Here is a 13733-nt window from a genome sequence, read left to right on the forward strand (position 1 = left end):
CGTCTTTGAAAATTCCAGTAGCATAACATGAATTGAAGCATGCAAAATCGTTGCAATCTATACCAATGCTCCACATTCGATAAAAGACTTTGAATTTATAATTCGTGAATTTATCGATGACATATAGCTACAAATGTTTGAATTCATCAAGGGAAATTTCATGAAAATGATATGGTGCTGCAAACGTAGCCGTGGATATCTTTTTCCTGCTGAAGTTTTCCATCATTAATGGTTTACCACTCTGTGAAGAAATAAACATCCATTTTTTTCTCTTGAAACACATATTCCTAAATACAGTTATTTGGTCTCCCACTTCCACACACTGTCAAAACAAAATTCAAAGTCCGATTCGGCTCAAATTTCAACAGTAGCCGTCTACGACGATGTACTACACGATAATATATATGTGTACATCTAATATTATTTGAAATTTCCGAAACAGTTTCGCCCATATTCATAAAATAATTCCCATGAAACTCCCCAGTACTTCAATACGAGAATATTGGGGGATTTCTATGCAAATATCTCCCTCTCCGGAATAGTCCCTGGATCTGTATACATCGAAACAATGCTCCATTGAAATCCCTCAAAATTATTGCCAATTCCTCTCGAATAGGAAATACCTGTCATTCATACCTGCTCCTTCAAATGGGAAGAATAATTTGAGAGGATCAAGGAACAAATGAAGTCCCATTTCGAAATGTTACATCTATTCGATACAATGTAACCGAAACAATGGCAGCACACGAAGTTAGAATTCGCTACCAATTGAACTAATACCCTCCATTGAAATTCAAATGTTGATACCAATGCCTTCAGAATAATTTAAAGATCGAGGAAGTAGGGAGGCTTAGATAGAGTGTCTGTTATAATGAGTTTCAGGAAAGGCTTTCGGGAAAAATACTGAGACAATGCTCAAACAAGAACAATATTCTGCGGCTCTTCAGATGAATACCTGAAATCTGAGCATAAAACACCTAACGTTAATAAGTATACATCAAAATTCATTCAGGAATTTGTAATGAATGCAGAAACTGCACAGAGAATATCAACTGGAAATTCATTCATATTGCACAAAATTTGATCGTTAATATTCCTTATTATTATTAAAATCATGCAGCCAATATTCTAACATAAACACAGAGGCATCAATTATGCATAAAACAACATAATCTACCTCATTATAAAATAATAACCCATCTATGATATCATTTTATTAATTTCTAGTGCGTTGTAGCTACATTTATGCTTATAATGGTGCAGTCCAGTTTCCATTTGAATGATCAATATTGAAAATGGCAAAGATATCAATTCAATAGTTATGTAATGCTTTTTATTTCATTTTTGATGACTTTGGGGGAATATACTCTGTAATAAAAAAATTGTGAAAAGATGTAAAGGAAAATCTTTGTTCGGTTTGGTTTTCATGCTCCAATCATATGCGCAAACTAACTTGTGCAAGTAAGCGCAAATGTCAGATTTAATCTTGATCTGTATTGATAAAATTTAATCTTTATAAATATCATTATATTTGAAAGCCTTCATTTTTCAAATCACAAGGAATTTGTTTTTAATTTGATTTGGATCTTTTGTCTTTTGATAGGGTTTTTTTTAGATAGTGTGTGCTTAGGTTGGCTTGTCAGAGAAATAACTTTGATATTGATAGTAATGATAATATTGCAGCTTGTCATTATTTAAAGTTAAATAGTAATAAATGCAAATCTGTGATGATCTGCAAATGGCCAGCCTCTCGCCTCATGTGATGCTGTGAGGAATCTAGAAGTGGTCTTTGATTCTAGCCTTGACTTTTGCAAACGCGTATTTTGAAGAATGCAATCAATTCATCAGTTGACATGGGTGTCATCGTTTCTTGACTTTCAATGTCTGGAAGAGATGAGTCCTCTTTGACTACTGTGATGTGGTTCATGAGCCACGCATCAGTGCCTTTGTAAGTAATCGTATTGTGGTGACTCTGCATGCCCGAGAGGTTGCGTTGCTGGCTTTGCATCACTCTCTAGCGAGGCATAGATGGGTTTATAAAGAATCTCCGAATTTGTGCAGTCACCTCTCCGCGAAGGTGTGAGAGGGTGTGTATATAGGGCAGAGATTGCTGCATAGCCCTACTGATGTGTCCACCAGAATCTCGGGACGAAACACCGTAATCCGTAAAGAGAGGGCGCACTTACGTTATTTGGCTCGAGAAAGTCACACCAAAGCTTATCCAGAACTGCTGTTGTCGTTTCATCTTGGGTTTGAGGAAATTCGATCATGTTTCTTGTAGTATTTGTGAGTTGGGATAGCTGAGAATGAATGAGAGGACACTTTCGCTCTTTTGTCTATAGGCTTTTCAAAACTCAGTAATGTTCTGCTCTTTTTGAAAGGGTCATCTCTAGGTGCTTAGTGCACTCAGTTAATCTTAGACTTATATTTTCCTTTACAATTCCTGAGCAGATAATGCCAAGTTTCAGAAATGTTTCACCTACAACCCCGTGGAATTTTTGGTAGACAGAGTGGACACAAAAGTTTTTGATCCAACATATGTATCGGGTGTCCCAAATGCGTTGTGTATTGAGGGAATCTCAGAATCCCTTTCAGATAGAAAAAATTAATAGCACATTTTCAGGCTCGATTTAATTTTTAACCGCTACCTTAAGAGTTCAACTATTTTCAAGCTTGAAAAATGGCGTGAAATGAAGAGCTCCCATAACTTCTTCAATACTGGTGCTATAAACATAAAACCAAATCATTCTACAAGAACTTTTTGCAGTAGAATTCATTGATGTAATAACTTGTTTTTTATTACAATTCGTTGTGAAAACATCAAATGAAAAACAAAGGCGATTTATTATTATTATCTGTTGAAAACTTTTTGTAGCTTTGAAAAAGATCAATTAAGACCTGAAACATTGGCAAAGTGAAAAATTAATTCAATACCTTCATAATTATATACAAAAATAAGAACTTTATTAGACTATATCGAGTATGGTCCATTTCAACTTCAACAAACTGATAACCCAGTAGATGCTTAAAGAGATTGAATACAACCTTAATGGAGATCTCAAACTCTATACAACTGAACTACAAGATGCATAAACTACGGTTGTCAAAATACTATGTTGTGCAGGCTTGTTTCTATCCTGGATCAGGGAGGATCTTGGGATTTACCGAGTGCAATCCATCTTCAATATCAGGGTATTATCGAAACCGAGAAATGAGTATGCGCTGGGAGTTTGGTTAGGTTACATTCCGCACATTAACGTAATTCGAGCAAGGGATTCGAGTAAAATGATATATTAGCTGAGACTGCTGTTTTTGGGATCATTTCGGGAATGGATAACCTTAATTTAATTAACTTTATATAAACTGTTATCGCCGAAATAAATTACTTAACCATGGATGCTTCGCAGGGGTATCTAGGTTGGGTCAGTGGCTTAATTAATGGATGCTACTCGGATTCCAGTCATAACGGTTAGTTAATTCAAATGTTTCGTATGAATGATTATGCTGAATGAATTTACATCCGTTTCGAGAAGTGGTCCCTATCTTATTTCGTAGAATTACATTACTTCGCAGTATTGCATAATTCGTGGGCGATGGTTTTGGAGCTGGATATTTGATCCTTCTGCTCTAAGACTAGATTAACATGAATAATCCAATATCTGAAACAACCTCAAAATGTTTCCGTTTCTCAGCACGTCACTGGGTTGTATTTCGTATTCTCTCTAGATTTAAGAGAATATTTCTTATGAGAATAATTCAAGTGCGATGCTTCCGTTTTTAGAGGGTTATCTATTTTCGGGTTCCGAAAGTAACGTAAGTAAAATATACTTTCATTCAGAATATCGATCAAGTTTGAAGAAATATAATGCTTAGACCTTGCCATCATATATGCAATACTTCATTCAAATGTCCTCCGCGTGATCTCTGAATGTAGGTTTGGACCAAAAGTACAAAGAGCTAAAACGAAAAAAAGAACATTCTTTGTTGATCATTTAGTGCAGAAGAGAACAGCGTTTACACCAAAATATCTTCGAGCAAAAACAAGAACTAAGAACTAGAATTCTTGCACAAAATACACACATCGTCAAAAGTTTTGGCCACCGCAAGTTTCTCAAGAAATGCGCAAGCTATGTTCTGAAACTAAGATGAATATTTTCCTCTATTCCTACTGCAATATGTTTGATACAAAAATTCTTGTTTGATTCTCTTTGCTTTATGCAGGATGAGACAAAATAGGAACAATGAGAAAAAATCTATACTTATTTATCGATTACTTATTTTTGATTAATTATAGTTATTCCACAACTGAATCCAAATTCAATAGTCCGTATTACCACCTCTTCTTTCAATCGACTGTCCAATACGTCTAGGCATCCCACGAATTAAGTCATTAATGAAATTTTCAGGCATATCGCTTCATTCTTCCTGAAAAGTTGAAGGTGAGTTTAGGCGATTGGATATTGATTTCCTTATGTAATCCCATACGTGCTCAATTGGATTCATGTCAGCTGAGTATGCTGGCCATTTCATTCTCTGGATATTGTTCTCTTGAAGAATGTTTTGAACCCTTTGTGTGCAGTGTGGTGGGGCGTTATCATCCTGATAAATGAAATTATACCCAAATTCATTGCGCAGATGAACAATTATTGGTTCAATGATGTACGTAGATGGCACCAGTCATTATTCGTTCAACGATAATATGAGGTGCACAGCGACCGAACATTAAACCCCCGCAGCACATTATTCATCCGCCTTGAAAGGGCACAACTTCTCGTGCGAAATTGAGTCGCTTTAGTCTGCCTGGACCTCTCCAAACCTTTTCTCGTCGACTATCACTCTGTAAACCGAATCGTGACTCGTCCGAAAAAAGTACATTGCGTCATTGTGGTAAGAGCCAGTCTTGGTGGTGTTCTGTCCATTGCCAACGGGTAGCTCTATGTCCAGATGATAGCCGAGGTACTGTTAAAGATCTTCTTATCCTCAAATCAGAGGAATGCAACTGTCTCTTCATGGTACTGCTTTAGACTACTAAAATCCCCTGTTTTCGTTCATGTTGTTATATTTGTAGAGTTATACTGTACTAATGAGCTCTAGAAGTATCGAAACCTGTCTATCGCTACTCACCTTCTATGGTAGCACATTCTCAACCTAGATTTCTGCCACCTTGATCATTCTGTTTATGATACCCATCGTTCTCACTACATAAAAAAGCGTCTAACTGCCTAAAAAAGAGTATTTGGTGGTATGAAACGGGGTCTCGAATATTGTTCAGATTTCCAGTCCATTCTAGAATTTATATTCAAATGAATTGAGAATTGGGGGATTTTCCAACAAGGAAAAGCCATCCAACCCTTTCAGTGCTCCAATCGATAACGAGATAAACGAGCTGAAATGGTTCAATAGATGCAAAAGGGGTATTAGATGGTCTGTGATCGGTCAGATTCGAATTCAGAATTCAGCCATCCTGGATGTTGCTATGGATTTCACCAATGACAAATACCTATGTTTCTACACAGGGGCTCAAATAAAACAGTCCAGCCAGGTATATCCGTAATTATAAGTTTCTCCGGAAAGCGACTAGTTAGATCAATTTCAATTTGAAGGAGATATCTTCTTCTTATCAGTGAATAATATGGTTGTTAACGTCTGTAATAATTGAATAATAATATATAGCGACATAACAAACAATTTTTAATTCCAGAAAAAGTACTCCCTTGAACGAGACTTGAACCCATAATTTCCGTATCATAAGTCCAGTGCTCTACCAACTGAGCTACCGAGGTAGCTGAACGTTCATCGTGTATCGAAGAACCTGTTCTCCCAGAATCAAAGCTTAAAATAGTATCCCTTACAAATTCCAGTGTTTTTTGCAAGGGTTCGGAAAGTTTTAAATATTAGAAGTAAACTCATACACTACCGGACGCCCAATATCTACCACTCAAGCACAAGATCGGTTTCTGACTGTGTCTACACTAAGAGAGCCTTTGATTGCTTGTCGCATCTGGCAACATCGGCTTTTGAACGTTTTTGGTATTTTTATTTCGATTGAAACAGTTCGTCAAAGACTTTGAGGTTTCAATCTACATTCTCGACGACTTTAGAGAGGTATTCTATTAACTCAAAATCAAATGCGTTTGCGATTGGAATGGGCTAATGAGCACGTGAATTGGAACAATCAATGGAGGTCTAGTATTGATCACAGATGAGTTGTGTTTGGGTATCGGCTCATCCTCTGGTGCCTAGAAATCGCAGATTGGTTCAGAAAGTTCATCCGTTCAGAGGTGATACAATTACTGTTTGGGAAGACATTTATTTCAACGGACGTACAAAATTTTTGGTGCTTGATGGTACCATGAATGTGAAGATTCACATAAAGCAAGTCCTTAACAATATCATTCTCTTGTTTCATGCTGCTATTGGGCCGAATTTCTTATATTTGGAAGATAATGCACCACCCCATCGTGCGAGGATTGTCGATGAAGCTCTGCAAATTCATGGTATTCCGCATTTGGCCTTGCAAACTCAGTCGCCAGACCTCAATTCCAAAGAACACACTTGGAATAAGCTTTAAAGAGCTTTAGATTCTCACCAACTAACTCCTCATATGCTTCAAAAACTCAGACGGCTTCTACCACAACTCTGGAGAGAAGGCTACTTCAACAACCTAATCGAAGGAATGCAAAGGCGTTGTCAAGCTGTGGTGAACGTCTTTTTTCAATTTTTGGAGTGATCTCATTCTGTACTACAACAATTAAAAATAAATTTTCAACTGAATCTGGGAAACTCATAAAGGAATTGGCAAAAAATTATCTAGATGAATGAGTAAATATTTTGGTTTGTCATATTTAAAAAATGGTGAAAAAAAATGGAAACTTTCGAAACAGTCTAAACTTCCTTAACTTTTGTGGAGCAGTATATGTATTTCAGTGTCATCAACTTCGCTATAAAATATACATCAAGAGCACGATCCGCAGTTTTCCAAACCAACAACGAGGCGAAATTATATTGGACGAACCAATCGGTGGAGTGGAACAAGTCCATTCCTGCTACATCCCTTATAATATTGTGTTAACATAATTCCCCAATCATTTTCTGGTCGAGGGGCAAACACGAGATATCTGAACTATGGGCCGAGCCGAACAGACGCAAAGGTATAAATAAATCAGCAACAGCAAATAAGATTAGCATACGATTGCCGAGCTCTGAAATCTACTTGTGTAGATGAGACGTGATAACGGTTCAGAAAGCCTCCTCCGTTATTGCTGAGTCAGGAATATCGACGCGATCAGTGGTGTGTCTATTCGAATCGGGTGTTTCTGCTTTTTATTGAACTTCTACCCACACGAGGATCCTGTTCAAATGAGAATTGGATGGGGTGGATGGCAATAAACGTATTCTTTTTTCAGATAGCTCCAGTTCGAGGCTATTTGCTCTTTGAAATCATGCGAATATATGAAAGAAGAATACTTATAACGCCACCTGAATACAGAACTGTATTCTGTGATTCACTTTGAACTGAATGGGCAGAAATATTCATTTAACAGGCCAATTGAAATGTCCCCGGTTTACCATAGTAAAACAAATTTTTTTGGCAAAATTCGATTTTATTATTCAACATAGTTGCCTTCGAGGGCGATACAGCGATTATAGCGATCTTCTAACTTTTCGATACCATTTTTGTAGTACGATTTGTCTTTCGCTTCAAAACAGGCTTCAGTTTCGGCGATTACTTCTTCATTGGTGTTAAATTTCTTTCCAGCGAGCATTCTTTTGAGGTCTGAGAACAGGGAGCCAGATTTGGCGAATACGGCGGATTCAGAAGCAATTCGAAGCCGAATTCTTGAAATTTCGCCATTGTTTTCATTGATTCGTGAGACGGCGCATTGTCTTGAGGAAATAGCACCTTTCATTCCTCCAAATGAGGCCGTTTTTTAACGATTTCACTCTTCAAACGATCCAATAACGCTATATAATAATCGCTATTGATGGTCTGGCCCTTTTGGAGGTAATTGATGAATATTATACCTTGCGCATCCCAGAATACTGATGCCATAACCTTGCCAACTGACTGTTGTGTTTTTCCTCGGTTTGGATTCGGTTCATCGTGTGCAGTCCACTCAGCTGACTGTCGATTGGACTCTGGAGTGAATTGATTGAGCCAAGTTTCATCCATCGACACATATCAAAGCAAAAATTTAGGTGTTTTGCACTTAAACAGCTTCAAACACTGCTCAGAATCATTCACACGTTGTTGCTTTTGATCGATTGTAAGCTCGCGCGGCACCCATTTTGCACTCAGCTTTCTCATGTACAAATATTCGTCAATGATATGATATACACGTTCAGATGATATCTTCACAATGTCTTCTATCACAATGTCTTCTATCACAATGTCTTCTATCAACTTCACTTTACGGCTAATTCAAAATTATTTTATGAATTTTTTCGATTTTTCCATCGGTGAGAGCCTCTTTTCGGCGTCAACTGCGTTCGCCGTCTCCGGTGCTCATTTCACCATGTTTAAACTTAGCATACCAATCAATGATGATTGATTTTCCTGGTGCAGACCCTGAAAACTCTTGATCTAGCCAAGATTTTGCTTCAAATGTATTTTTCCCTTCAAATAGCAATATTTTATCAGCACACGAAATTCTTTTTTTCCATCTGTTTTCAAATAATAAAAGTAGCTACAAAACGCAATATCTCACAAACTAATGGTCGGACTGCTGTCAAATTTTGACACGTATCTTTTGAAGGTTGGTACTAACTAAAAATCATTCGGATTTAATACAAGCACCGCCATCTGTGCATCAGACAGGGGACTTTCTAATTGGACAAATATTTTCCAGGAAGTAGGATCTCTACTGCAGGATAAAACTTGAATGCTGAAAATGTGTGATTTTCTTCACTGGTCGATACCAAAGTATGTCCACAAGGCTTAAGTTGTGGGGTTTCGAATTTGGCCCTTCCCCTACCAAAACGATTTCATGCACGTACTCTGCTAGCGCCATATGCTCTTGATATACATCCTCTAAACAGATGTTTGCTCAATAAAGTATTTTGATTTGATGGAACCAATCATTCACGATGTTACGAAAGTGTGCTCTGGTCTCGTCGAAGCATTTTCATGAATAATGAAAAGAACTTTAAGCATTGGGCCAATGGTCTCGTTTGAATTTGTTTCACAGAAAAGGTAGTAAGCAATGATTATTAGAGGATAACAAAGAATCGAACCTTGTGGAACACTGAAATCTAATACAACCTCTTCGGTCTCCTTTCTAATTCAAGGCCTTTCTGTATCCTGACGATAGAAAACCCATCCCTGACTGGCTCACTCCTATTTCCTAATTATTCACGCCCCTGATCCAAGGAATATGAGGAATATCAGAGTAGCACCCGAATAAGTCTGCCTGATGGAGGCCATTTCGTTATTTTTTACCGGGGCGTTTTTGTTTCTAGGAATTATTAACGTTTGTCAGACTGCCCTCCTACATTTGATTTATTCTATCTGTCTGGAGTTCTGGCCCGGCGAAAATAATTATACGTCATTTGGAAAATTTATAATATGTAATCAAGAGTGGTTATCGTGATCCTTCCTCGTAGTTACGGCCGGCGATACACATCTCTCAAACCGCTAAGTGGAGAGCTATGCCAAAATTAAACTGCCACAGGCGGACTGCATGCCTTTCGGTGTAAATAATGTCTGGTTGTTGCCTCAGCCGTTGGGAGGGAGAAGTTCTCCAACCCCTGTCTAACCAAAATGGCCCAGGAAGAAATAAGTCAACAAAAATATAGGATGACATAATCATGAATCATCTAACACACTGCTTATGGCCACACAACTTTGAAATTGCATTGATTAGATTTTTTTCTACAACCGGTACTAAGTAACTATTTTCTCGCATTGTTTTCGATTCGGAAAGTGTCACTTTCCCGTACTATTGCGGAAAGTATATAATTGATAAATTTGTGAATGAAAAAAACTTAAAAATTAAAAATTTTTATATACTTAATTATATCCTCTCCATCCCATCCATCTCAAGCTGAGTATTAGTCCAATTTTTTGTCTGAAAATGATTGCGTTCTCAAAGAGTCGATATCCTTCAAAAATCATGATTGGCATACATCTCTACTGGATACATGGATCTCTATATTTATATCTGTAATGGTCTATGATTTTCCATAGAAATCGTTAAATCAATGTGTCAAACCGAGTACTCACCGAAGTTGTTCATCCTTATTGATTTGTTTTTCGAATATTATTTAAGAAAACAAGATCAAATAAGTATTCGTTTTATGAGGAGCTACCAGAAGATATTCAGAAAGCAACTATTGATCTGTTTCTTGAAAAATCTAAAGAAAGGTACGAAAGCTGACGCAAAGATAAGAATATGAAGCAATTAGTGACTGGTGAGTGGATCACAACGTCAAGCAAAAATGGTCATGGTCGAAACACAGTAAGAGGGCGGAAACCAAAGACCAAGCTAGAATTTACTGCCAGGAAGGTTTTGCTGTGTGTTTGGTGGGATTAGCAGGGAATTATCTACTATAAGCTGCACTCCCACGATATGACTGTTAACTCGGAACTGTACTGTCAACAATTGGACAGTCTGAAGCTATCGCCCAGAAGCGGTCATCTTTGGCCGATAGGAGAGGCATTGTATTCCATCAGGACAACGCCAGGCCACACATATAAAGTGACTCTCCAGAAGCTCCGGAAGTTTGGTTGGAAGGTTCTTATGCATCAACTTTATTGTTATCTGGCAACAAGTGATTATCATCCATTCCTGTCCTATGGCGAAGAATTTTCATGGTGAAAAATTCGACTGTCTAAACTAAATTGTTTGCCAATAGGTACGAGGGCTTTTATGAGAGAGGAACAATGACATTATCTTCAAAATGGCAACAAGTTATTGAACAAAACGGCGATAAAATATGGCAATTACAGCCTTGTTTTTATGTAGAACTGTTGTATTTCTTTTCACTATACCTGAAATTTGTATATAAAAGCATAATATATGATGACTCACAAATGTTTTTTTAATTCCGGAATTAATTGCGGTTGGAACTTTCAACTTCCTCGATAGCTCAGTTGGTGAGAGCACCGGACTGGTGATTCGGAGATTGCGGGTTCGGGTCCCGTTCGAGGAGGTACTTTTTTGGAAATTGAAAAATTGCCTATAATCCGTCATATTTTATGTTATTATAATTAATTTCAGTCAGTAACTAATTTTTCGAACTTATATTTGTGGTTAACACTGCATTAACCCGAAACTACCTGAATTGTTCTCATTAGATGAACTGAACCGAATTCGGATGCCTACCTATACACCCTGGTACAAAAACAAACCCACTTTCCCAAAGTGTAGAGTGCTATCCTCACAGTCCCTGGTTTCCCAACTATGTCCGTGGCTATTTTCGGGAATAAATCGCCTGGGGACGAAACAGAGCAGGCTATGAGGAAAACTCGAGTCATTTGCGGTATCCTAGATTTATGATAAGCCCCAGGCCGGCCCCAAACTCCATAGACTGGAATAAAACTAATTCAGCACCTCAAATCCCGATGGATCTTCATTAGCGTGCCACTGGCCGGGTTATATGGCTCGCACCCGGAATCCTGTTAATTTTTATCACCCTTTACGTCGGCTTGTCTACGTATCACGTTATCCCTAACAGGTTTATGAAATTTATATTCGTCTAACGTATTAAATGGAACTTGGTTAGTTGCTGTTTAGGCCCTGATCTATCCTAAAATCGGAAACATCAGCTTGCGAGTTAAGGACAACTTTCAAAGTTGTTTCGTTGTAGGCAATTTCGCATGTCATTTAGAAGCCAGGTGTCAAACTGTTCTCCGGAAATTGTATTTTGGAAATACTAGTTTTCAGTTTATTCTTGGCACTTTGGATGGACTTGTCAACCTTCCCCAAATTCTGCTATTGCACGATATATCGTTCGCAAAATATTTTGATATTGAATAGATCGACTTATTGAGCTTTAGCCATCTGTCAAACTAAATTATAAAATTATATTGTACAACAAGATGGAAAAGTCCAACTTTTCTCATGTGTGTGGCACGAGCCTGAAAAGCAAGTGCAGCAAACTCACGAGTGAGAAAAGGACTTTTCCCACAACTGCTGTGGAAAGTAGCGTATTCTTCATAACTTACTCAATTTCAAAAATAAGTATTGCTCATACTGTGAGGAATATTATTCCACAAGGCACTTAGCCCACACCTCGCATGGCAGACCAATGAAATTTGGCTTTTGAAAAGTCGTTTCTATGGAAACACTAGAAATGCATGGGTACTGTCAATGAATGCTATTTTGAATTATATACAGGGTGGCCATTTGAAAACGAAACAGACGAGATTACAGACGAAATAAAGTTTTTCGATAGAAATGCTCGGACAGGTCGATTTCTGTTTCGAGGGGGACAACTTAAGATGTAGGTTACGGACGCATAGCGCTTCAACCCTTGCTGCTACAACCCCCACCCCCAATTTTTGAATAGGGAAGATGGGGTGAGTGATATCTCAATTTAAAGGTATTTTTATACTGATTTCAGCACAGTAATTGTTTTTTCATTTTATGCATTAGTTCTCGAAATATTCATGCGTTAGTTAGTTAGGAAGGAAGCCACAGTCATGGTTGTTTTGAAGCTCAAAATGTCGATTTTTCACAAAACACTACAAGTGCCATGAAAACACTACTTCATTTTCAAATACTTAGTTAAGAATATTTCGAGAACTAATGCATAAAAAGAAAAAACAATTACTGTGCTGAAATCAGTATAAAAATACCTTTCAAATGAGGTATCACTCACCCCATCTTCCCTATTCAAAATTTGGGGGTGAGGGTTGTAGTAGCAAGGGTTGAAGCGCTATGCGTCCGTAACCTACATCTTAAGTTGTCCCCCTCGAAACAGAAATCGACCTGTCCGAGCATTTCTATCGAAAAACTTTATTTCGTCTGTAATCTCGTCTGTTTCGTTTTCAAATGGCCACCCTGTATATAATTCAAAATAGCATTCATTGACAGTACCCATGCATTTCTAGTGTTTCCATAGAAACGACTTTTCAAAAGCCAAATTTCATTGGTCTGCCATGCGAGGTGTGGGCTAAGTGCCTTGTGGAATAATATTCCTCACAGTATGAGCAATACTTATTTTTGAAATTGAGTAAGTTATGAAGAATACGCTACTTTCCACGATTTGAAGTTAACTACCCATTCTAAAAAAGAATCTGAAACTGAATGGATAGCTTGGAAACCATCATGAAATTTATGAATCGGACAATCATTCACCAAGTGGTCAATGGTCTCTTCTACACCACACTCACATAGTGGGCTATCAATAGAATGCCATTTGAAGAGGGTACTATTACAACGACCATGACCAGTTTTAAGTCGATTTAAGATACACCAAATTTTCCTAGGAAGATTGAATTGAATCAGGTATATCACTTGTATTCTTTAAATTTGTGCAATTGTAGGAAAAGTGTGCAACATGTGGAGAAAGTCCTTTTCTCAATCGTGTGTTTTGGTGCCACAATTTCACTGAAGGAACGCCCCTCTTTTTACACATACCTCACCTCCATATTTTTCTTAAGAATCCCAATAACTCATGAACCGTTGCGTTTTTACCCAGCATATGGCATATTGCTGAATTTGTCATTAAATAATCTATCTGATAATTTGATAATATACTGGGTATGCTATTCGAAATAAGGAAGTAGT

General features: G+C 37.7%; 1 non-coding gene across 1 annotated transcript; it reads left to right on the plus strand.

Annotated features, from left to right (window-relative positions):
* Positions 1–11077: 11077 nt before the first annotated feature.
* Trnat-ggu lies at positions 11078–11151 on the plus strand. The gene has a single exon. It is a non-coding gene; the product is annotated as a tRNA-Thr (tRNA).
* The last annotated feature ends 2582 nt before the right edge of the window (positions 11152–13733 follow it).

This window comes from Harmonia axyridis, chromosome 7 (genome assembly GCF_914767665.1).
Source record: "Harmonia axyridis chromosome 7, icHarAxyr1.1, whole genome shotgun sequence".
NCBI lineage: Eukaryota > Metazoa > Arthropoda > Insecta > Coleoptera > Coccinellidae > Harmonia > Harmonia axyridis.